Below are 23,521 nucleotides of genomic sequence, written 5' to 3'. Positions count from 1 at the left end.
GACCCGGGTTTGCGACCGCTATGAGATAAGTGCTGGTGCTCGAGTTTGAGCTTTATTTCGTGAAAATATGTTAAATGGTTCTTAAGATATAGACCAAAACAGATTATAATACACGAAAATTAGTAACAATTCAATATGCACATAATGACATATAATATATTGTTAGGCGGTTGCCAGCCAACATTTTTACGTGAAATAAGAAAATTAAAACAAAATTAAATAGCTCCGTGGTAATTGGAATCAATTTTTGACAGAAGGTGTGCGTCATGTGATCTCATTGAAAAGGTAAGGGTTAAAGTCGTTCATGTAGAATATATGTTTCTAACTTCATTATTTTATTTTTATTCTGCTAATTTGTGCTTTTCGTACCTATCCTGATGTGTAGAATATGAAAACAACATATTTTGCTCTGACATCGAAAATATATATACAGGGTGCATCAAAATATAGCGCTGCAGAAGACAAAATAACACTTCGATTTCAGAAAAATATATAAGTTTGATAGAATTAGGTAGTTTCTCTTTGTGTTATGTAAAAATACGCATATGTGATCCTCGGGTGTCATATGCAAGCAACCTAGTGGTGTGTCAGTGTAGGGAAATGCAGTGAAATATGCGTTATTTTGAAAAAAAGAATAAAGTAGTAACAAACATGGTACAGGATAACGTACTTTTTTTCAGCCATAGGGACCCGGGTTTGCGACCGCTATGAGAGAAGTGCTGGTACTCGAGTTTGAGCTTTATTTCGTGAAAATATGTTAAATGGTTCTTAAGATATAGACCAAAACAGATTATAATACACGACAATTAGTAACAATTCAATATGCACATAATGACATGTAATATATTGTTAGGCGGTTGCCAGCCAACATTTTTACGTGAAATAAGAAAATTAAAACAAAATTGAATAGGTCCGTGGTAATTGGAATCAATTTTTGACAGAAGGTGTGCGTCATGTGATCTCATTGAAAAGGTAAGGGTTAAAGTCGTTTATGTAGAATATATGTTTCTAACTTCATTATTTTATTTTTATTCTGCTAATTTGTGCTTTTCGTACATATCCTGATGTGTAGAATATGAAAACAACATATTTTGTTCTGACATCGAAAATATATATACAGGGTGCATCAAAATATAGCGCTGCAGAAGACAAAATAACACTTCGATTTCAGAATAATATATAAGTTTGATAGAATTAGGTAGTTTCTCTTTGTGTTACGTAAAAATACGCATATGTGATCCTCGGGTGTCATATGCAAGCAACCTAATGGTGTGTCAGTGTAGGGAAATGCAGTGAAATATGCGTTATTTTGAAAAAAAGAATAAAGTAGTAACAAACATGGTACAGGATAAGGTACTTTTTTTCAGCCATAGGGACCCGGGTTTGCGACCTATATGAGAGAAGTGCTGGTACTCGAGTTTGAGCTTTATTTCGTGAAAATATGTTAAATGGTTCTTAAGATATAGACCAAAACAGATTATAATACACGACAATTAGTAACAATTCAATATGCACATAATGACATATAATATATTGTTAGGCGGTTGCCAGCCAACATTTTTACATGAAATAAGAAAATTAAAAAAAAAATGAATAGCTCTGTGGTAATTGGAATCAATTTTTGACAGAAGGTGAGCGTCATGTTATCTCATTGAAAAGGTAATGATTATAGTCGTTCATATAGAATATTTGTTTCTAACTTCATTATTTTATGGTTTTTCTGCCAATTTGTGCCTTTCGTACCTATCCTGATGTGTAGAATATGAAAACATTTTTTTTGTTCTAACATTGAAAATATATATACAGGGTGCATCAAAATAACCCGTTGCAGAAGATAAGATAAAACTTCGATTTCAGAAAATTTTAAAAGTTTGATATAATTAGGTAGATTCTCTTTGTGTTACGTAAAAATACGCATATGTGATCCTCGGGTGTCATATGCAAGCAACCTAGTGGTGTGTCAGTGTAGGGAAATGCATTGAAATATGCGTTATTTTGAAAAAAAGAATAAAGTAGTAACAAACATGGTAGAGAATAAGGTACTTTGTTTCAGCCATAGGGACCCGGGTTTGCGACCGCTATGAGATAAGTGCTGGTGCTCGAGTTTGAGCTTTATTTCGTGAAAATATGTTAAATGGTTCTTAAGATATAGACCAAAACAGATTATAATACACGAAAATTAGTAACAATTCAATATGCACATAATGACTTATAATATATTGTTAGGCGGTTGCCAGCCAACATTTTTACGTGAAATAAGAAAATTAAAACAAAATTGAATAGCTCCGTGGTAATTGGAATCAATTTTTGACAGAAGGTGTGCGTCATGTGATCTCATTGAAAAGGTAAGAGTTAAAGTCGTTCATGTAGAATATATGTTTCTAACTTCATTATTTTATTTTTATTCTGCTAATTTGTGCTTTTCGTACATATCCTGATGTGTAGAATATGAAAACAACATATTTTGTTCTGACATCGAAAATATATATACAGGGTGCATCAAAATATAGCGCTGCAGAAGATAAAATAACACTTCGATTTCAGAAAAATATATAAGTTTGATAGAATTAGGTAGTTTCTCTTTGTGTTACGTAAAAATACGCATATGTGATCCTCGGGTGTCATATGCAAGCAACCTAGTGGTGTGTCAGTGTAGGGAAATGCAGTGATATATGCGTTATTTTGAAAAAAAGAATAAAGTAGTAACAAACATGGTACAGGATAAGGTACTTTTTTTCAGCCATAGGGACCCGGGTTTGCGACCTATATGAGAGAAGTGCTGGTACTCGAGTTTGAGCTTTATTTCGTGAAAATATGTTAAATGGTTCTTAAGATATAGACCAAAATAGATTATAATACACGACAATTAGTAACAATTCAATATGCACATAATGACATATAATATATTGTTAGGCGGTTGCCAGCCAACATTTTTACATGAAATAAGAAAATTAAAAAAAAAATGAATAGCTCTGTGGTAATTGGAATCAATTTTTGACAGAAGGTGAGCGTCATGTTATCTCATTGAAAAGGTAATGATTATAGTCGTTCATATAGAATATTTGTTTCTAACTTCATTATTTTATGGTTTTTCTGCCAATTTGTGCCTTTCGTACCTATCCTGATGTGTAGAATATGAAAACATTTTTTTTGTTCTAACATTGAAAATATATATACAGGGTGCATCAAAATAACCCGTTGCAGAAGATAAGATAAAACTTCGATTTCAGAAAATTTTAAAAGTTTGATATAATTAGGTAGATTCTCTTTGTGTTACGTAAAAATACGCATATGTGATCCTCGGGTGTCATATGCAAGCAACCTAGTGGTGTGTCAGTGTAGGGAAATGCATTGAAATATGCGTTATTTTGAAAAAAAGAATAAAGTAGTAACAAACATGGTAGAGAATAAGGTACTTTGTTTCAGCCATAGGGACCCGGGTTTGCGACCGCTATGAGATAAGTGCTGGTGCTCGAGTTTGAGCTTTATTTCGTGAAAATATGTTAAATGGTTCTTAAGATATAGACCAAAACAGATTATAATACACGAAAATTAGTAACAATTCAATATGCACATAATGACTTATAATATATTGTTAGGCGGTTGCCAGCCAACATTTTTACGTGAAATAAGAAAATTAAAACAAAATTGAATAGCTCCGTGGTAATTGGAATCAATTTTTGACAGAAGGTGTGCGTCATGTGATCTCATTGAAAAGGTAAGAGTTAAAGTCGTTCATGTAGAATATATGTTTCTAACTTCATTATTTTATTTTTATTCTGCTAATTTGTGCTTTTCGTACATATCCTGATGTGTAGAATATGAAAACAACATATTTTGTTCTGACATCGAAAATATATATACAGGGTGCATCAAAATATAGCGCTGCAGAAGATAAAATAACACTTCGATTTCAGAAAAATATATAAGTTTGATAGAATTAGGTAGTTTCTCTTTGTGTTACGTAAAAATACGCATATGTGATCCTCGGGTGTCATATGCAAGCAACCTAGTGGTGTGTCAGTGTAGGGAAATGCAGTGATATATGCGTTATTTTGAAAAAAAGAATAAAGTAGTAACAAACATGGTACAGGATAAGGTACTTTTTTTCAGCCATAGGGACCCGGGTTTGCGACCTATATGAGAGAAGTGCTGGTACTCGAGTTTGAGCTTTATTTCGTGAAAATATGTTAAATGGTTCTTAAGATATAGACCAAAATAGATTATAATACACGACAATTAGTAACAATTCAATATGCACATAATGACATATAATATATTGTTAGGCGGTTGCCAGCCAACATTTTTACATGAAATAAGAAAATTAAAAAAAAATGAATAGCTCTGTGGTAATTGGAATCAATTTTTGACAGAAGGTGAGCGTCATGTGATCTCATTGAAAAGGTAAGGGTTATAGTTGTTCATGTAGAATATATGTTTCTAACTTCATTATTTTATGATTTTTCTGCTAATTTGTGCCTTTCGTACCTATCCTGATGTGTAGAATATGAAAACATTTTTTTTTTGTTCTAACATTGAAAATATATATACAGGGTGCATCAAAATAACCCGTTGCAGAAGATAAGATAAAACTTCGATTTCAGAAAATTTTAAAAGTTTGATATAATTAGGTAGTTTCTCTTTGTGTTACATAAAAATACGCATATGTGATCCTCGGGTGTCATATGCAAGCAACCTAGTGGTGTGTCAGTGTAGGGAAATGCAGTGAAATATGCGTTATTTTGAAAAAAAGAATAAAGTAGTAACAAACATGGTAGAGAATAAGGTACTTTGTTTCAGCCATAGGGACCCGGGTTTGCGACCGCTATGAGATAATTGCTGGTACTCGAGTTTGAGCTTTATTTCGTGAAAATATGTTAAATGGTTCTTAAGATATAGACCAAAACAGATTATAATACACGAAAATTAGTAACAATTCAATATGCACATAATGACATATAATATATTGTTAGGCGGTTGCCAGCCAACATTTTTACGTGAAATAAGAAAATTAAAACAAAATTAAATAGCTCCGTGGTAATTGGAATCAATTTTTGACAGAAGGTGAGCGTCATGTGATCTCATTGAAAAGGTAAGGGTTAAAGTCGTTCATGTAGAATATATGTTTCTAACTTCATTATTTTATTTTTATTCTGCTTATTTGTGCTTTTCGTACCTATCCTGATGTGTAGAATATGAAAACAACATATTTTGCTCTGACATCGAAAAAATATATACAGGGTGCATCAAAATATAGCGCTGCAGAAGACAAAATAACACTTCGATTTCAGAAAAATATATAAGTTTGATAGAATTAGGTAGTTTCTCTTTGTGTTATGTAAAAATACGCATATGTGATCCTCGGGTGTCATATGCAAGCAACCTAGTGGTGTGTCAGTGTAGGGAAATGCAGTGAAATATGCGTTATTTTGAAAAAAAGAATAAAGTAGTAACAAACATGGTACAGGATAACGTACTTTTTTTCAGCCATAGGGACCCGGGTTTGCGACCGCTATGAGAGAAGTGCTGGTACTCGAGTTTGAGCTTTATTTCGTGAAAATATGTTAAATGGTTCTTAAGATATAGACCAAAATAGATTATAATACACGACAATTAGTAACAATTCAATATGCACATAATGACATATAATATATTGTTAGGCGGTTGCCAGCCAACATTTTTACATGAAATAAGAAAATTAAAAAAAAATGAATAGCTCTGTGGTAATTGGAATCAATTTTTGACAGAAGGTGAGCGTCATGTGATCTCATTGAAAAGGTAAGGGTTATAGTTGTTCATGTAGAATATATGTTTCTAACTTCATTATTTTATGATTTTTCTGCTAATTTGTGCCTTTCGTACCTATCCTGATGTGTAGAATATGAAAACATTTTTTTTGTTCTAACATTGAAAATATATATACAGGGTGCATCAAAATAACCCGTTGCAGAAGATAAGATAAAACTTCGATTTCAGAAAATTTTAAAAGTTTGCTATAATTAGGTAGTTTCTCTTTGTGTTACATAAAAATACGCATATGTGATCCTCGGGTGTCATATGCAAGCAACCTAGTGGTGTGTCAGTGTAGGGAAATGCAGTGAAATATGCGTTATTTTGAAAAAAAGAATAAAGTAGTAACAAACATGGTACAGGATAAGGTACTTTTTTTCAGCCATAGGGACCCGGGTTTGCGACCTATATGAGAGAAGTGCTGGTACTCGAGTTTGAGCTTTATTTCGTGAAAATATGTTAAATGGTTCTTAAGATATAGACCAAAATAGATTATAATACACGACAATTAGTAACAATTCAATATGCACATAATGACATATAATATATTGTTAGGCGGTTGCCAGCCAACATTTTTACATGAAATAAGAAAATTAAAAAAAAAATGAATAGCTCCGTGGTAATTGGAATCAATTTTTGACAGAAGGTGTGCGTCATGTGATCTCATTGAAAAGGTAAGGGTTATAGTTGTTCATGTAGAATATATGTTTCTAACTTCATTATTTTATGATTTTTCTGCTAATTTGTGCCTTTCGTACCTATCCTGATGTGTAGAATATGAAAACATTTTTTTTGTTCTAACATTGAAAATATATATACAGGGTGCATCAAAATAACCCGTTGCAGAAAATAAGATAAAACTTCGATTTCAGAAAATTTTAAAAGTTTGATATAATTAGGTAGTTTCTCTTTGTGTTACGTAAAAATACGCATATGTGATCCTCGGGTGTCATATGCAAGCAACCTAGTGGTGTGTCAGTGTAGGGAAATGCAGTGAAATATGCGTTATTTTGAAAAAAAGAATAAAGTAGTAACAAACATGGTAGAGAATAAGGTACTTTGTTTCAGCCATAGGGACCCGGGTTTGCGACCGCTATGAGATAATTGCTGGTACTCGAGTTTGAGCTTTATTTCGTGAAAATATGTTAAATGGTTCTTAAGATATAGACCAAAACAGATTATAATACACGAAAATTAGTAACAATTCAATATGCACATAATGACATATAATATATTGTTAGGCGGTTGCCAGCCAACATTTTTACGTGAAATAAGAAAATTAAAACAAAATTAAATAGCTCCGTGGTAATTGGAATCAATTTTTGACAGAAGGTGTGCGTCATGTGATCTCATTGAAAAGGTAAGGGTTAAAGTCGTTCATGTAGAATATATGTTTCTAACTTCATTATTTTATTTTTATTCTGCTAATTTGTGCTTTTCGTACCTATCCTGATGTGTAGAATATGAAAACAACATATTTTGCTCTGACATCGAAAATATATATACAGGGTGCATCAAAATATAGCGCTGCAGAAGACAAAATAACACTTCGATTACAGAAAAATATATAAGTTTGATAGAATTAGGTAGTTTCTCTTTGTGTTATGTAAAAATACGCATATGTGATCCTCGGGTGTCATATGCAAGCAACCTAGTGGTGTGTCAGTGTAGGGAAATGCAGTGAAATATGCGTTATTTTGAAAAAAAGAATAAAGTAGTAACAAATATGGTACAGGATAACGTACTTTTTTTCAGCCATAGGGACCCGGGTTTGCGACCGCTATGAGAGAAGTGCTGGTACTCGAGTTTGAGCTTTATTTCGTGAAAATATGTTAAATGGTTCTTAAGATATAGACCAAAACAGATTATAATACACGACAATTAGTAACAATTCAATATGCACATAATGACATGTAATATATTGTTAGGCGGTTGCCAGCCAACATTTTTACGTGAAATAAGAAAATTAAAACAAAATTGAATAGCTCCGTGGTAATTGGAATCAATTTTTGACAGAAGGTGTGCGTCATGTGATCTCATTGAAAAGGTAAGGGTTAAAGTCGTTCATGTAGAATATATGTTTCTAACTTCATTATTTTATTTTTATTCTGCTAATTTGTGCTTTTCGTACATATCCTGATGTGTAGAATATGAAAACAACATATTTTGTTCTGACATCGAAAATATATATACAGGGTGCATCAAAATATAGCGCTGCAGAAGACAAAATAACACTTCGATTTCAGAAAAATATATAAGTTTGATAGAATTAGGTAGTTTCTCTTTGTGTTACGTAAAAGTACGCATATGTGATCCTCGGGTGTCATATGCAAGCAACCTAGTGGTGTGTCAGTGTAGGGAAATGCAGTGAAATATGCGTTATTTTGAAAAAAAGAATAAAGTAGTAACAAACATGGTACAGGATAAGGTACTTTTTTTCACCCATAGGGACCCGGGTTTGCGACCTATATGAGAGAAGTGCTGGTACTCGAGTTTGAGCTTTATTTCGTGAAAATATGTTAAATGGTTCTTAAGATATAGACCAAAATAGATTATAATACACGACAATTAGTAACAATTCAATATGCACATAATGACATATAATATATTGTTAGGCGGTTGCCAGCCAACATTTTTACATGAAATAAGAAAATTAAAAAAAAATGAATAGCTCTGTGGTAATTGGAATCAATTTTTGACAGAAGGTGAGCGTCATGTGATCTCATTGAAAAGGTAAGGGTTATAGTTGTTCATGTAGAATATATGTTTCTAACTTCATTATTTTATGATTTTTCTGCTAATTTGTGCTTTTCGTACATATACTGATGTGTAGAATATGAAAACATTTTTTTTTGTTCTAACATTGAAAATATATATACAGGGTGCATCAAAATAACCCGTTGCAGAAGATAAGATAAAACTTCGATTTCAGAATAATATATAAGTTTGATAGAATTAGGTAGTTTCTCTTTGTGTTACGTAAAAATACGCATATGTGATCCTCGGGTGTCATATGCAAGCAACCTAATGGTGTGTCAGTGTAGGGAAATGCAGTGAAATATGAGTTATTTTGAAAAAAAGAATAAAGTAGTAACAAACATGGTACAGGATAAGGTACTTTTTTTCACCCATAGGGACCCGGGTTTGCGACCTATATGAGAGAAGTGCTGGTACTCGAGTTTGAGCTTTATTTCGTGAAAATATGTTAAATGGTTCTTAAGATATAGACCAAAATAGATTATAATACACGACAATTAGTAACAATTCAATATGCACATAATGACATATAATATATTGTTAGGCGGTTGCCAGCCAACATTTTTACATGAAATAAGAAAATTAAAAAAAAATGAATAGCTCTGTGGTAATTGGAATCAATTTTTGACAGAAGGTGAGCGTCATGTGATCTCATTGAAAAGGTAAGGGTTAAAGTCGTTCATGTAGAATATATGTTTCTAACTTCATTATTTTATGATTTTTCTGCTAATTTGTGCCTTTCGTACCTATCCTGATGTGTAGAATATGAAAACATTTTTTTTGTTCTAACATTGAAAATATATATACAGGGTGCATCAAAATAACCCGTTGCAGAAGATAAGATAAAACTTCGATTTCAGAAAATTTTAAAAGTTTGATATAATTAGGTAGATTCTCTTTGTGTTACGTAAAAATACGCATATGTGATCCTCGGGTGTCATATGCAAGCAACCTAGTGGTGTGTCAGTGTAGGGAAATGCATTGAAATATGCGTTATTTTGAAAAAAAGAATAAAGTAGTAACAAACATGATAGAGAATAAGGTACTTTGTTTCAGCTATAGGGACCCGGGTTTGCGACCGCTATGAGATAAGTGCTGGTGCTCGAGTTTGAGCTTTATTTCGTGAAAATATGTTAAATGGTTCTTAAGATATAGACCAAAACAGATTATAATACACGAAAATTAGTAACAATTCAATATGCACATAATGACATATAATATATTGTTAGGCGGTTGCCAGCCAACATTTTTACGTGAAATAAGAAAATTAAAACAAAATTAAATAGCTCCGTGGTAATTGGAATCAATTTTTGACAGAAGGTGTGCGTCATGTGATCTCATTGAAAAGGTAAGGGTTAAAGTCGTTCATGTAGAATATATGTTTCTAACTTCATTATTTTATTTTTATTCTGCTAATTTGTGCTTTTCGTACCTATCCTGATGTGTAGAATATGAAAACAACATATTTTGCTCTGACATCGAAAATATATATACAGGGTGCATCAAAATATAGCGCTGCAGAAGACAAAATAACACTTCGATTTCAGAAAAATATATAAGTTTGATAGAATTAGGTAGTTTCTCTTTGTGTTATGTAAAAATACGCATATGTGATCCTCGGGTGTCATATGCAAGCAACCTAGTGGTGTGTCAGTGTAGGGAAATGCAGTGAAATATGCGTTATTTTGAAAAAAAGAATAAAGTAGTAACAAACATGGTACAGGATAACGTACTTTTTTTCAGCCATAGGGACCCGGGTTTGCGACCGCTATGAGAGAAGTGCTGGTACTCGAGTTTGAGCTTTATTTCGTGAAAATATGTTAAATGGTTCTTAAGATATAGACCAAAACAGATTATAATACACGACAATTAGTAACAATTCAATATGCACATAATGACATGTAATATATTGTTAGGCGGTTGCCAGCCAACATTTTTACGTGAAATAAGAAAATTAAAACAAAATTGAATAGGTCCGTGGTAATTGGAATCAATTTTTGACAGAAGGTGTGCGTCATGTGATCTCATTGAAAAGGTAAGGGTTAAAGTCGTTTATGTAGAATATATGTTTCTAACTTCATTATTTTATTTTTATTCTGCTAATTTGTGCTTTTCGTACATATCCTGATGTGTAGAATATGAAAACAACATATTTTGTTCTGACATCGAAAATATATATACAGGGTGCATCAAAATATAGCGCTGCAGAAGACAAAATAACACTTCGATTTCAGAATAATATATAAGTTTGATAGAATTAGGTAGTTTCTCTTTGTGTTACGTAAAAATACGCATATGTGATCCTCGGGTGTCATATGCAAGCAACCTAATGGTGTGTCAGTGTAGGGAAATGCAGTGAAATATGCGTTATTTTGAAAAAAAGAATAAAGTAGTAACAAACATGGTACAGGATAAGGTACTTTTTTTCAGCCATAGGGACCCGGGTTTGCGACCTATATGAGAGAAGTGCTGGTACTCGAGTTTGAGCTTTATTTCGTGAAAATATGTTAAATGGTTCTTAAGATATAGACCAAAACAGATTATAATACACGACAATTAGTAACAATTCAATATGCACATAATGACATATAATATATTGTTAGGCGGTTGCCAGCCAACATTTTTACATGAAATAAGAAAATTAAAAAAAAAAATGAATAGCTCTGTGGTAATTGGAATCAATTTTTGACAGAAGGTGAGCGTCATGTTATCTCATTGAAAAGGTAATGATTATAGTCGTTCATATAGAATATTTGTTTCTAACTTCATTATTTTATGGTTTTTCTGCCAATTTGTGCCTTTCGTACCTATCCTGATGTGTAGAATATGAAAACATTTTTTTTGTTCTAACATTGAAAATATATATACAGGGTGCATCAAAATAACCCGTTGCAGAAGATAAGATAAAACTTCGATTTCAGAAAATTTTAAAAGTTTGATATAATTAGGTAGATTCTCTTTGTGTTACGTAAAAATACGCATATGTGATCCTCGGGTGTCATATGCAAGCAACCTAGTGGTGTGTCAGTGTAGGGAAATGCATTGAAATATGCGTTATTTTGAAAAAAAGAATAAAGTAGTAACAAACATGATAGAGAATAAGGTACTTTGTTTCAGCCATAGGGACCCGGGTTTGCGACCGCTATGAGATAAGTGCTGGTGCTCGAGTTTGAGCTTTATTTCGTGAAAATATGTTAAATGGTTCTTAAGATATAGACCAAAACAGATTATAATACACGAAAATTAGTAACAATTCAATATGCACATAACGACTTATAATATATTGTTAGGCGGTTGCCAGCCAACATTTTTACGTGAAATAAGAAAATTAAAACAAAATTGAATAGCTCCGTGGTAATTGGAATCAATTTTTGACAGAAGGTGTGCGTCATGTGATCTCATTGAAAAGGTAAGAGTTAAAGTCGTTCATGTAGAATATATGTTTCTAACTTCATTATTTTATTTTTATTCTGCTAATTTGTGCTTTTCGTACATATCCTGATGTGTAGAATATGAAAACAACATATTTTGTTCTGACATCGAAAATATATATACAGGGTGCATCAAAATATAGCGCTGCAGAAGATAAAATAACACTTCGATTTCAGAAAAATATATAAGTTTGATAGAATTAGGTAGTTTCTCTTTGTGTTACGTAAAAATACGCATATGTGATCCTCGGGTGTCATATGCAAGCAACCTAGTGGTGTGTCAGTGTAGGGAAATGCAGTGATATATGCGTTATTTTGAAAAAAAGAATAAAGTAGTAACAAACATGGTACAGGATAAGGTACTTTTTTTCAGCCATAGGGACCCGGGTTTGCGACCTATATGAGAGAAGTGCTGGTACTCGAGTTTGAGCTTTATTTCGTGAAAATATGTTAAATGGTTCTTAAGATATAGACCAAAATAGATTATAATACACGACAATTAGTAACAATTCAATATGCACATAATGACATATAATATATTGTTAGGCGGTTGCCAGCCAACATTTTTACATGAAATAAGAAAATTAAAAAAAAAATGAATAGCTCTGTGGTAATTGGAATCAATTTTTGACAGAAGGTGAGCGTCATGTTATCTCATTGAAAAGGTAATGATTATAGTCGTTCATATAGAATATTTGTTTCTAACTTCATTATTTTATGGTTTTTCTGCCAATTTGTGCCTTTCGTACCTATCCTGATGTGTAGAATATGAAAACATTTTTTTTGTTCTAACATTGAAAATATATATACAGGGTGCATCAAAATAACCCGTTGCAGAAGATAAGATAAAACTTCGATTTCAGAAAATTTTAAAAGTTTGATATAATTAGGTAGATTCTCTTTGTGTTACGTAAAAATACGCATATGTGATCCTCGGGTGTCATATGCAAGCAACCTAGTGGTGTGTCAGTGTAGGGAAATGCATTGAAATATGCGTTATTTTGAAAAAAAGAATAAAGTAGTAACAAACATGGTAGAGAATAAGGTACTTTGTTTCAGCCATAGGGACCCGGGTTTGCGACCGCTATGAGATAAGTGCTGGTGCTCGAGTTTGAGCTTTATTTCGTGAAAATATGTTAAATGGTTCTTAAGATATAGACCAAAACAGATTATAATACACGAAAATTAGTAACAATTCAATATGCACATAATGACTTATAATATATTGTTAGGCGGTTGCCAGCCAACATTTTTACGTGAAATAAGAAAATTAAAACAAAATTGAATAGCTCCGTGGTAATTGGAATCAATTTTTGACAGAAGGTGTGCGTCATGTGATCTCATTGAAAAGGTAAGAGTTAAAGTCGTTCATGTAGAATATATGTTTCTAACTTCATTATTTTATTTTTATTCTGCTAATTTGTGCTTTTCGTACATATCCTGATGTGTAGAATATGAAAACAACATATTTTGTTCTGACATCGAAAATATATATACAGGGTGCATCAAAATATAGCGCTGCAGAAGATAAAATAACACTTCGATTTCAGAAAAATATATAAGTTTGATAGAATTAGGTAGTTTCTCTTTGTGTTACGTAAAAATACGCATATGTGATCCTCGGGTGTCATATGCAAGCAACCTAGTGGTGTGTCAGTGTAGGGAAATGCAGTGATATATGCGTTATTTTGAAAAAAAGAATAAAGTAGTAACAAACATGGTACAGGATAAGGTACTTTTTTTCAGCCATAGGGACCCGGGTTTGCGACCTATATGAGAGAAGTGCTGGTACTCGAGTTTGAGCTTTATTTCGTGAAAATATGTTAAATGGTTCTTAAGATATAGACCAAAATAGATTATAATACACGACAATTAGTAACAATTCAATATGCACATAATGACATATAATATATTGTTAGGCGGTTGCCAGCCAACATTTTTACATGAAATAAGAAAATTAAAAAAAAAATGAATAGCTCTGTGGTAATTGGAATCAATTTTTGACAGAAGGTGAGCGTCATGTGATCTCATTGAAAAGGTAAGGGTTATAGTTGTTCATGTAGAATATATGTTTCTAACTTCATTATTTTATGATTTTTCTGCTAATTTGTGCCTTTCGTACCTATCCTGATGTGTAGAATATGAAAACATTTTTTTTTTGTTCTAACATTGAAAATATATATACAGGGTGCATCAAAATAACCCGTTGCAGAAGATAAGATAAAACTTCGATTTCAGAAAATTTTAAAAGTTTGATATAATTAGGTAGTTTCTCTTTGTGTTACATAAAAATACGCATATGTGATCCTCGGGTGTCATATGCAAGCAACCTAGTGGTGTGTCAGTGTAGGGAAATGCAGTGAAATATGCGTTATTTTGAAAAAAAGAATAAAGTAGTAACAAACATGGTAGAGAATAAGGTACTTTGTTTCAGCCATAGGGACCCGGGTTTGCGACCGCTATGAGATAATTGCTGGTACTCGAGTTTGAGCTTTATTTCGTGAAAATATGTTAAATGGTTCTTAAGATATAGACCAAAACAGATTATAATACACGAAAATTAGTAACAATTCAATATGCACATAATGACATATAATATATTGTTAGGCGGTTGCCAGCCAACATTTTTACGTGAAATAAGAAAATTAAAACAAAATTAAATAGCTCCGTGGTAATTGGAATCAATTTTTGACAGAAGGTGAGCGTCATGTGATCTCATTGAAAAGGTAAGGGTTAAAGTCGTTCATGTAGAATATATGTTTCTAACTTCATTATTTTATTTTTATTCTGCTTATTTGTGCTTTTCGTACCTATCCTGATGTGTAGAATATGAAAACAACATATTTTGCTCTGACATCGAAAAAATATATACAGGGTGCATCAAAATATAGCGCTGCAGAAGACAAAATAACACTTCGATTTCAGAAAAATATATAAGTTTGATAGAATTAGGTAGTTTCTCTTTGTGTTATGTAAAAATACGCATATGTGATCCTCGGGTGTCATATGCAAGCAACCTAGTGGTGTGTCAGTGTAGGGAAATGCAGTGAAATATGCGTTATTTTGAAAAAAAGAATAAAGTAGTAACAAACATGGTACAGGATAAGGTACTTTTTTTCAGCCATAGGGACCCGGGTTTGCGACCTATATGAGAGAAGTGCTGGTACTCGAGTTTGAGCTTTATTTCGTGAAAATATGTTAAATGGTTCTTAAGATATAGACCAAAATAGATTATAATACACGACAATTAGTAACAATTCAATATGCACATAATGACATATAATATATTGTTAGGCGGTTGCCAGCCAACATTTTTACATGAAATAAGAAAATTAAAAAAAAATGAATAGCTCCGTGGTAATTGGAATCAATTTTTGACAGAAGGTGTGCGTCATGTGATCTCATTGAAAAGGTAAGGGTTATAGTTGTTCATGTAGAATATATGTTTCTAACTTCATTATTTTATGATTTTTCTGCTAATTTGTGCTTTTCGTACATATACTGATGTGTAGAATATGAAAACATTTTTTTTTGTTCTAACATTGAAAATATATATACAGGGTGCATCAAAATAACCCGTTGCAGAAGATAAGATAAAACTTCGATTTCAGAATAATATATAAGTTTGATAGAATTAGGTAGTTTCTCTTTGTGTTACGTAAAAATACGCATATGTGATCCTCGGGTGTCATATGCAAGCAACCTAATGGTGTGTCAGTGTAGGGAAATGCATTGAAATATGCGTTATTTTGAAAAAAAGAATAAAGTAGTAACAAACATGGTAGAGAATAAGGTACTTTGTTTCAGCCATAGGGACCCGGGTTTGCGACCGCTATGAGAGAAGTGCTGGTACTCGAGTTTGAGCTTTATTTCGTGAAAATATGTTAAATGGTTCTTAAGATATAGACCAAAATAGATTATAATACACGAAAATTAGTAACAATTCAATATGCACATAATGACATATAATATATTGTTAGGCGGTTGCCAGCCAACATTTTTACGTGAAATAAGAAAATTAAAACAAAATTAAATAGCTCCGTGGTAATTGGAATCAATTTTTGACAGAAGGTGAGCGTCATGTGATCTCATTGAAAAGGTAAGGGTTAAAGTCGTTCATGTAGAATATATGTTTCTAACTTCATTATTTTATTTTTATTCTGCTTATTTGTGCTTTTCGTACCTATCCTGATGTGTAGAATATGAAAACAACATATTTTGCTCTGACATCGAAAAAATATATACAGGGTGCATCAAAATATAGCGCTGCAGAAGACAAAATAACACTTCGATTTCAGAAAAATATATAAGTTTGATAGAATTAGGTAGTTTCTCTTTGTGTTATGTAAAAATACGCATATGTGATCCTCGGGTGTCATATGCAAGCAACCTAGTGGTGTGTCAGTGTAGGGAAATGCAGTGAAATATGCGTTATTTTGAAAAAAAGAATAAAGTAGTAACAAACATGGTACAGGATAAGGTACTTTTTTTCAGCCATAGGGACCCGGGTTTGCGACCTATATGAGAGAAGTGCTGGTACTCGAGTTTGAGCTTTATTTCGTGAAAATATGTTAAATGGTTCTTAAGATATAGACCAAAATAGATTATAATACACGACAATTAGTAACAATTCAATATGCACATAATGACATATAATATATTGTTAGGCGGTTGCCAGCCAACATTTTTACATGAAATAAGAAAATTAAAAAAAAAATGAATAGCTCCGTGGTAATTGGAATCAATTTTTGACAGAAGGTGTGCGTCATGTGATCTCATTGAAAAGGTAAGGGTTATAGTTGTTCATGTAGAATATATGTTTCTAACTTCATTATTTTATGATTTTTCTGCTAATTTGTGCCTTTCGTACCTATCCTGATGTGTAGAATATGAAAACATTTTTTTTGTTCTAACATTGAAAATATATATACAGGGTGCATCAAAATAACCCGTTGCAGAAAATAAGATAAAACTTCGATTTCAGAAAATTTTAAAAGTTTGATATAATTAGGTAGTTTCTCTTTGTGTTACGTAAAAATACGCATATGTGATCCTCGGGTGTCATATGCAAGCAACCTAGTGGTGTGTCAGTGTAGGGAAATGCAGTGAAATATGCGTTATTTTGAAAAAAAGAATAAAGTAGTAACAAACATGGTAGAGAATAAGGTACTTTGTTTCAGCCATAGGGACCCGGGTTTGCGACCGCTATGAGATAATTGCTGGTACTCGAGTTTGAGCTTTATTTCGTGAAAATATGTTAAATGGTTCTTAAGATATAGACCAAAACAGATTATAATACACGAAAATTAGTAACAATTCAATATGCACATAATGACATATAATATATTGTTAGGCGGTTGCCAGCCAACATTTTTACGTGAAATAAGAAAATTAAAACAAAATTAAATAGCTCCGTGGTAATTGGAATCAATTTTTGACAGAAGGTGTGCGTCATGTGATCTCATTGAAAAGGTAAGGGTTAAAGTCGTTCATGTAGAATATATGTTTCTAACTTCATTATTTTATTTTTATTCTGCTAATTTGTGCTTTTCGTACCTATCCTGATGTGTAGAATATGAAAACAACATATTTTGCTCTGACATCGAAAATATATATACAGGGTGCATCAAAATATAGCGCTGCAGAAGACAAAATAACACTTCGATTACAGAAAAATATATAAGTTTGATAGAATTAGGTAGTTTCTCTTTGTGTTACGTAAAAATACGCATATGTGATCCTCGGGTGTCATATGCAAGCAACCTAGTGGTGTGTCAGTGTAGGGAAATGCAGTGAAATATGCGTTATTTTGAAAAAAAGAATAAAGTAGTAACAAACATGGTACAGGATAAGGTACTTTTTTTCAGCCATAGGGACCCGGGTTTGCGACCTATATGAGAGAAGTGCTGGTACTCGAGTTTGAGCTTTATTTCGTGAAAATATGTTAAATGGTTCTTAAGATATAGACCAAAATAGATTATAATACACGACAATTAGTAACAATTCAATATGCACATAATGACATATAATATATTGTTAGGCGGTTGCCAGCCAACATTTTTACATGAAATAAGAAAATTAAAAAAAAATGAATAGCTCTGTGGTAATTGGAATCAATTTTTGACAGAAGGTGAGCGTCATGTGATCTCATTGAAAAGGTAAGGGTTATAGTTGTTCATGTAGAATATATGTTTCTAACTTCATTATTTTATGATTTTTCTGCTAATTTGTGCCTTTCGTACCTATCCTGATGTGTAGAATATGAAAACATTTTTTTTTGTTCTAACATTGAAAATATATATACAGGGTGCATCAAAATAACCCGTTGCAGAAGATAAGATAAAACTTCGATTTCAGAAAATTTTAAAAGTTTGATATAATTAGGTAGTTTCTCTTTGTGTTACATAAAAATACGCATATGTGATCCTCGGGTGTCATATGCAAGCAACCTAGTGGTGTGTCAGTGTAGGGAAATGCAGTGAAATATGCGTTATTTTGAAAAAAAGAATAAAGTAGTAACAAACATGGTACAGGATAAGGTACTTTTTTTCAGCCATAGGGACCCGGGTTTGCGACCTATATGAGAGAAGTGCTGGTACTCGAGTTTGAGCTTTATTTCGTGAAAATATGTTAAATGGTTCTTAAGATATAGACCAAAATAGATTATAATACACGACAATTAGTAACAATTCAATATGCACATAATGACATATAATATATTGTTAGGCGGTTGCCAGCCAACATTTTTACATGAAATAAGAAAATTAAAAAAAAATGAATAGCTCTGTGGTAATTGGAATCAATTTTTGACAGAAGGTGTGCGTCATGTGATCTCATTGAAAAGGTAAGGGTTATAGTTGTTCATGTAGAATATATGTTTCTAACGTCATTATTTTATGATTTTTCTGCTAATTTGTGCCTTCCGTACCTATCCTGATGTGTAGAATATGAAAACATTTTTTTTGTTCTAACATTGAAAATATATATACAGGGTGCATCAAAATAACCCGTTGCAGAAGATAAGATAAAACTTCGATTTCAGAAAATTTTAAAAGTTTGATATAATTAGGTAGTTTCTCTTTGTGTTACATAAAAATACGCATATGTGATCCTCGGGTGTCATATGCAAGCAACCTAGTGGTGTGTCAGTGTAGGGAAATGCAGTGAAATATGCGTTATTTTGAAAAAAAGAATAAAGTAGTAACAAACATGGTACAGGATAAGGTACTTTTTTTCAGCCATAGGGACCCGGGTTTGCGACCTATATGAGAGAAGTGCTGGTACTCGAGTTTGAGCTTTATTTCGTGAAAATATGTTAAATGGTTCTTAAGATATAGACCAAAATAGATTATAATACACGACAATTAGTAACAATTCAATATGCACATAATGACATATAATATATTGTTAGGCGGTTGCCAGCCAACATTTTTACATGAAATAAGAAAATTAAAAAAAAATGAATAGCTCTGTGGTAATTGGAATCAATTTTTGACAGAAGGTGTGCGTCATGTGATCTCATTGAAAAGGTAAGGGTTATAGTTGTTCATGTAGAATATATGTTTCTAACGTCATTATTTTATGATTTTTCTGCTAATTTGTGCCTTCCGTACCTATCCTGATGTGTAGAATATGAAAACATTTTTTTTGTTCTAACATTGAAAATATATATACAGGGTGCATCAAAATAACCCGTTGCAGAAGATAAGATAAAACTTCGATTTCAGAAAATTTTAAAAGTTTGATATAATTAGGTAGTTTCTCTTTGTGTTACGTAAAAATACGCATATGTGATCCTCGGGTGTCATATGCAAGCAACCTAGTGGTGTGTCAGTGTAGGGAAATGCATTGAAATATGCGTTATTTTGAAAAAAAGAATAAAGTAGTAACAAACATGGTAGAGAATAAGGTACTTTGTTTCAGCCATAGGGACCCGGGTTTGCGACCTATATGAGATAATTGCTGGTACTCGAGTTTGAGCTTTATTTCGTGAAAATATGTTAAATGGTTCTTAAGATATAGACCAAAACAGATTATAATACACGAAAATTAGTAACAATTCAATATGCACATAATGACATATAATATATTGTTAGGCGGTTGCCAGCCAACATTTTTACGTGAAATAAGAAAATTAAAACAAAATTAAATAGCTCCGTGGTAATTGGAATCAATTTTTGACAGAAGGTGTGCGTCATGTGATCTCATTGAAAAGGTAAGGGTTAAAGTCGTTCATGTAGAATATATGTTTCTAACTTCATTATTTTATTTTTATTCTGCTAATTTGTGCTTTTCGTACCTATCCTGATGTGTAGAATATGAAAACAACATATTTTGCTCTGACATCGAAAATATATATACAGGGTGCATCAAAATATAGCGCTGCAGAAGACAAAATAACACTTCGATTTCAGAAAAATATATAAGTTTGATAGAATTAGGTAGTTTCTCTTTGTGTTACGTAAAAATACGCATATGTGATCCTCGGGTGTCATATGCAAGCAACCTAGTGGTGTGTCAGTGTAGGGAAATGCAGTGAAATATGCGTTATTTTGAAAAAAAGAATAAAGTAGTAACAAACATGGTACAGGATAACGTACTTTTTTTCAGCCATAGGGACCCGGGTTTGCGACCGCTATGAGAGAAGTGCTGGTACTCGAGTTTGAGCTTTATTTCGTGAAAATATGTTAAATGGTTCTTAAGATATAGACCAAAACAGATTATAATACACGACAATTAGTAACAATTCAATATGCACATAATGACATGTAATATATTGTTAGGCGGTTGCCAGCCAACATTTTTACGTGAAATAAGAAAATTAAAACAAAATTGAATAGCTCCGTGGTAATTGGAATCAATTTTTGACAGAAGGTGTGCGTCATGTGATCTCATTGAAAAGGTAAGGGTTAAAGTCGTTTATGTAGAATATATGTTTCTAACTTCATTATTTTATTTTTATTCTGCTAATTTGTGCTTTTCGTACATATCCTGATGTGTAGAATATGAAAACAACATATTTTGTTCTGACATCGAAAATATATATACAGGGTGCATCAAAATATAGCGCTGCAGAAGACAAAATAACACTTCGATTTCAGAATAATATATAAGTTTGATAGAATTAGGTAGTTTCTCTTTGTGTTACGTAAAAATACGCATATGTGATCCTCGGGTGTCATATGCAAGCAACCTAATGGTGAGTCAGTGTAGGGAAATGCAGTGAAATATGCGTTATTTTGAAAAAAAGAATAAAGTAGTAACAAACATGGTACAGGATAAGGTACTTTTTTTCAGCCATAGGGACCCGGGTTTGCGACCTATATGAGAGAAGTGCTGGTACTCGAGTTTGAGCTTTATTTCGTGAAAATATGTTAAATGGTTCTTAAGATATAGACCAAAATAGATTATAATACACGACAATTAGTAACAATTCAATATGCACATAATGACATATAATATATTGTTAGGCGGTTGCCAGCCAACATTTTTACATGAAATAAGAAAATTAAAAAAAAATGAATAGCTCTGTGGTAATTGGAATCAATTTTTGACAGAAGGTGAGCGTCATGTTATCTCATTGAAAAGGTAATGATTATAGTCGTTCATATAGAATATTTGTTTCTAACTTCATTATTTTATGCTTTTTCTGCCAATTTGTGCCTTTCGTACCTATCCTGATGTGTAGAATATGAAAACATTTTTTTTGTTCTAACATTGAAAATATATATACAGGGTGCATCAAAATAACCCGTTGCAGAAGATAAGATAAAACTTCGATTTCAGAAAATTTTAAAAGTTTGATATAATTAGGTAGATTCTCTTTGTGTTACGTAAAAATACGCATATGTGATCCTCGGGTGTCATATGCAAGCAACCTAGTGGTGTGTCAGTGTAGGGAAATGCATTGAAATATGCGTTATTTTGAAAAAAAGAATAAAGTAGTAACAAACATGGTAGAGAATAAGGTACTTTGTTTCAGCCATAGGGACCCGGGTTTGCGACCGCTATGAGAGAAGTGCTGGTACTCGAGTTTGAGCTTTATTTCGTGAAAATATGTTAAATGGTTCTTAAGATATAGACCAAAATAGATTATAATACACGACAATTAGTAACAATTCAATATGCACATAATGACATATAATATATTGTTAGGCGGTTGCCAGCCAACATTTTTACATGAAATAAGAAAATTAAAAAAAATGAATAGCTCTGTGGTAATTGGAATCAATTTTTGACAGAAGGTGAGCGTCATGTGATCTCATTGAAAAGGTAAGGGTTATAGTTGTTCATGTAGAATATATGTTTCTAACTTCATTATTTTATGATTTTTCTGCTAATTTGTGCTTTTCGTACATATACTGATGTGTAGAATATGAAAACATTTTTTTTTGTTCTAACATTGAAAATATATATACAGGGTGCATCAAAATAACCCGTTGCAGAAGATAAGATAAAACTTCGATTTCAGAATAATATATAAGTTTGATAGAATTAGGTAGTTTCTCTTTGTGTTACGTAAAAATACGCATATGTGATCCTCGGGTGTCATATGCAAGCAACCTAATGGTGTGTCAGTGTAGGGAAATGCAGTGAAATATGCGTTATTTTGAAAAAAAGAATAAAGTAGTAACAAACATGGTACAGGATAAGGTACTTTTTTTCACCCATAGGGACCCGGGTTTGCGACCTATATGAGAGAAGTGCTGGTACTCGAGTTTGAGCTTTATTTCGTGAAAATATGTTAAATGGTTCTTAAGATATAGACCAAAATAGATTATAATACACGACAATTAGTAACAATTCAATATGCACATAATGACATATAATATATTGTTAGGCGGTTGCCAGCCAAAATTTTTACATGAAATAAGAAAATTAAAAAAAAATGAATAGCTCTGTGGTAATTGGAATCAATTTTTGACAGAAGGTGAGCGTCATGTTATCTCATTGAAAGGGTAATGATTATAGTCGTTCATATAGAATATTTGTTTCTAACTTCATTATTTTATGCTTTTTCTGCCAATTTGTGCCTTTCGTACCTATCCTGATGTGTAGAATATGAAAACATTTTTTTTGTTCTAACATTGAAAATATATATACAGGGTGCATCAAAATAACCCGTTACAGAAGATAAGATAAAACTTCGATTTCAGAAAATTTTAAAAGTTTGATATAATTAGGTAGATTCTCTTTGTGTTACGTAAAAATACGCATATGTGATCCTCGGGTGTCATATGCAAGCAACCTAGTGGTGTGTCAGTGTAGGGAAATGCATTGAAATATGCGTTATTTTGAAAAAAAGAATAAAGTAGTAACAAACATGGTAGAGAATAAGGTACTTTGTTTCAGCCATAGGGACCCGGGTTTGCGACCGCTATGAGATAAGTGCTGGAGCTCGAGTTTGAGCTTTATTTCGTGAAAATATGTTAAATGGTTCTTAAGATATAGACCAAAACAGATTATAATACACGAAAATTAGTAACAATTCAATATGCACATAATGACTTATAATATATTGTTAGGCGGTTGCCAGCCAACAT

This window comes from Thermobia domestica, chromosome 16, assembly GCF_964235325.1.
Source record: "Thermobia domestica chromosome 16, izTheDome1.hap1.1, whole genome shotgun sequence".
Taxonomy (NCBI): domain Eukaryota; kingdom Metazoa; phylum Arthropoda; class Insecta; order Zygentoma; family Lepismatidae; genus Thermobia; species Thermobia domestica.
The sequence above is the reverse complement of the archived record's forward strand: the minus strand, read 5'-3'. Positions refer to the sequence as shown.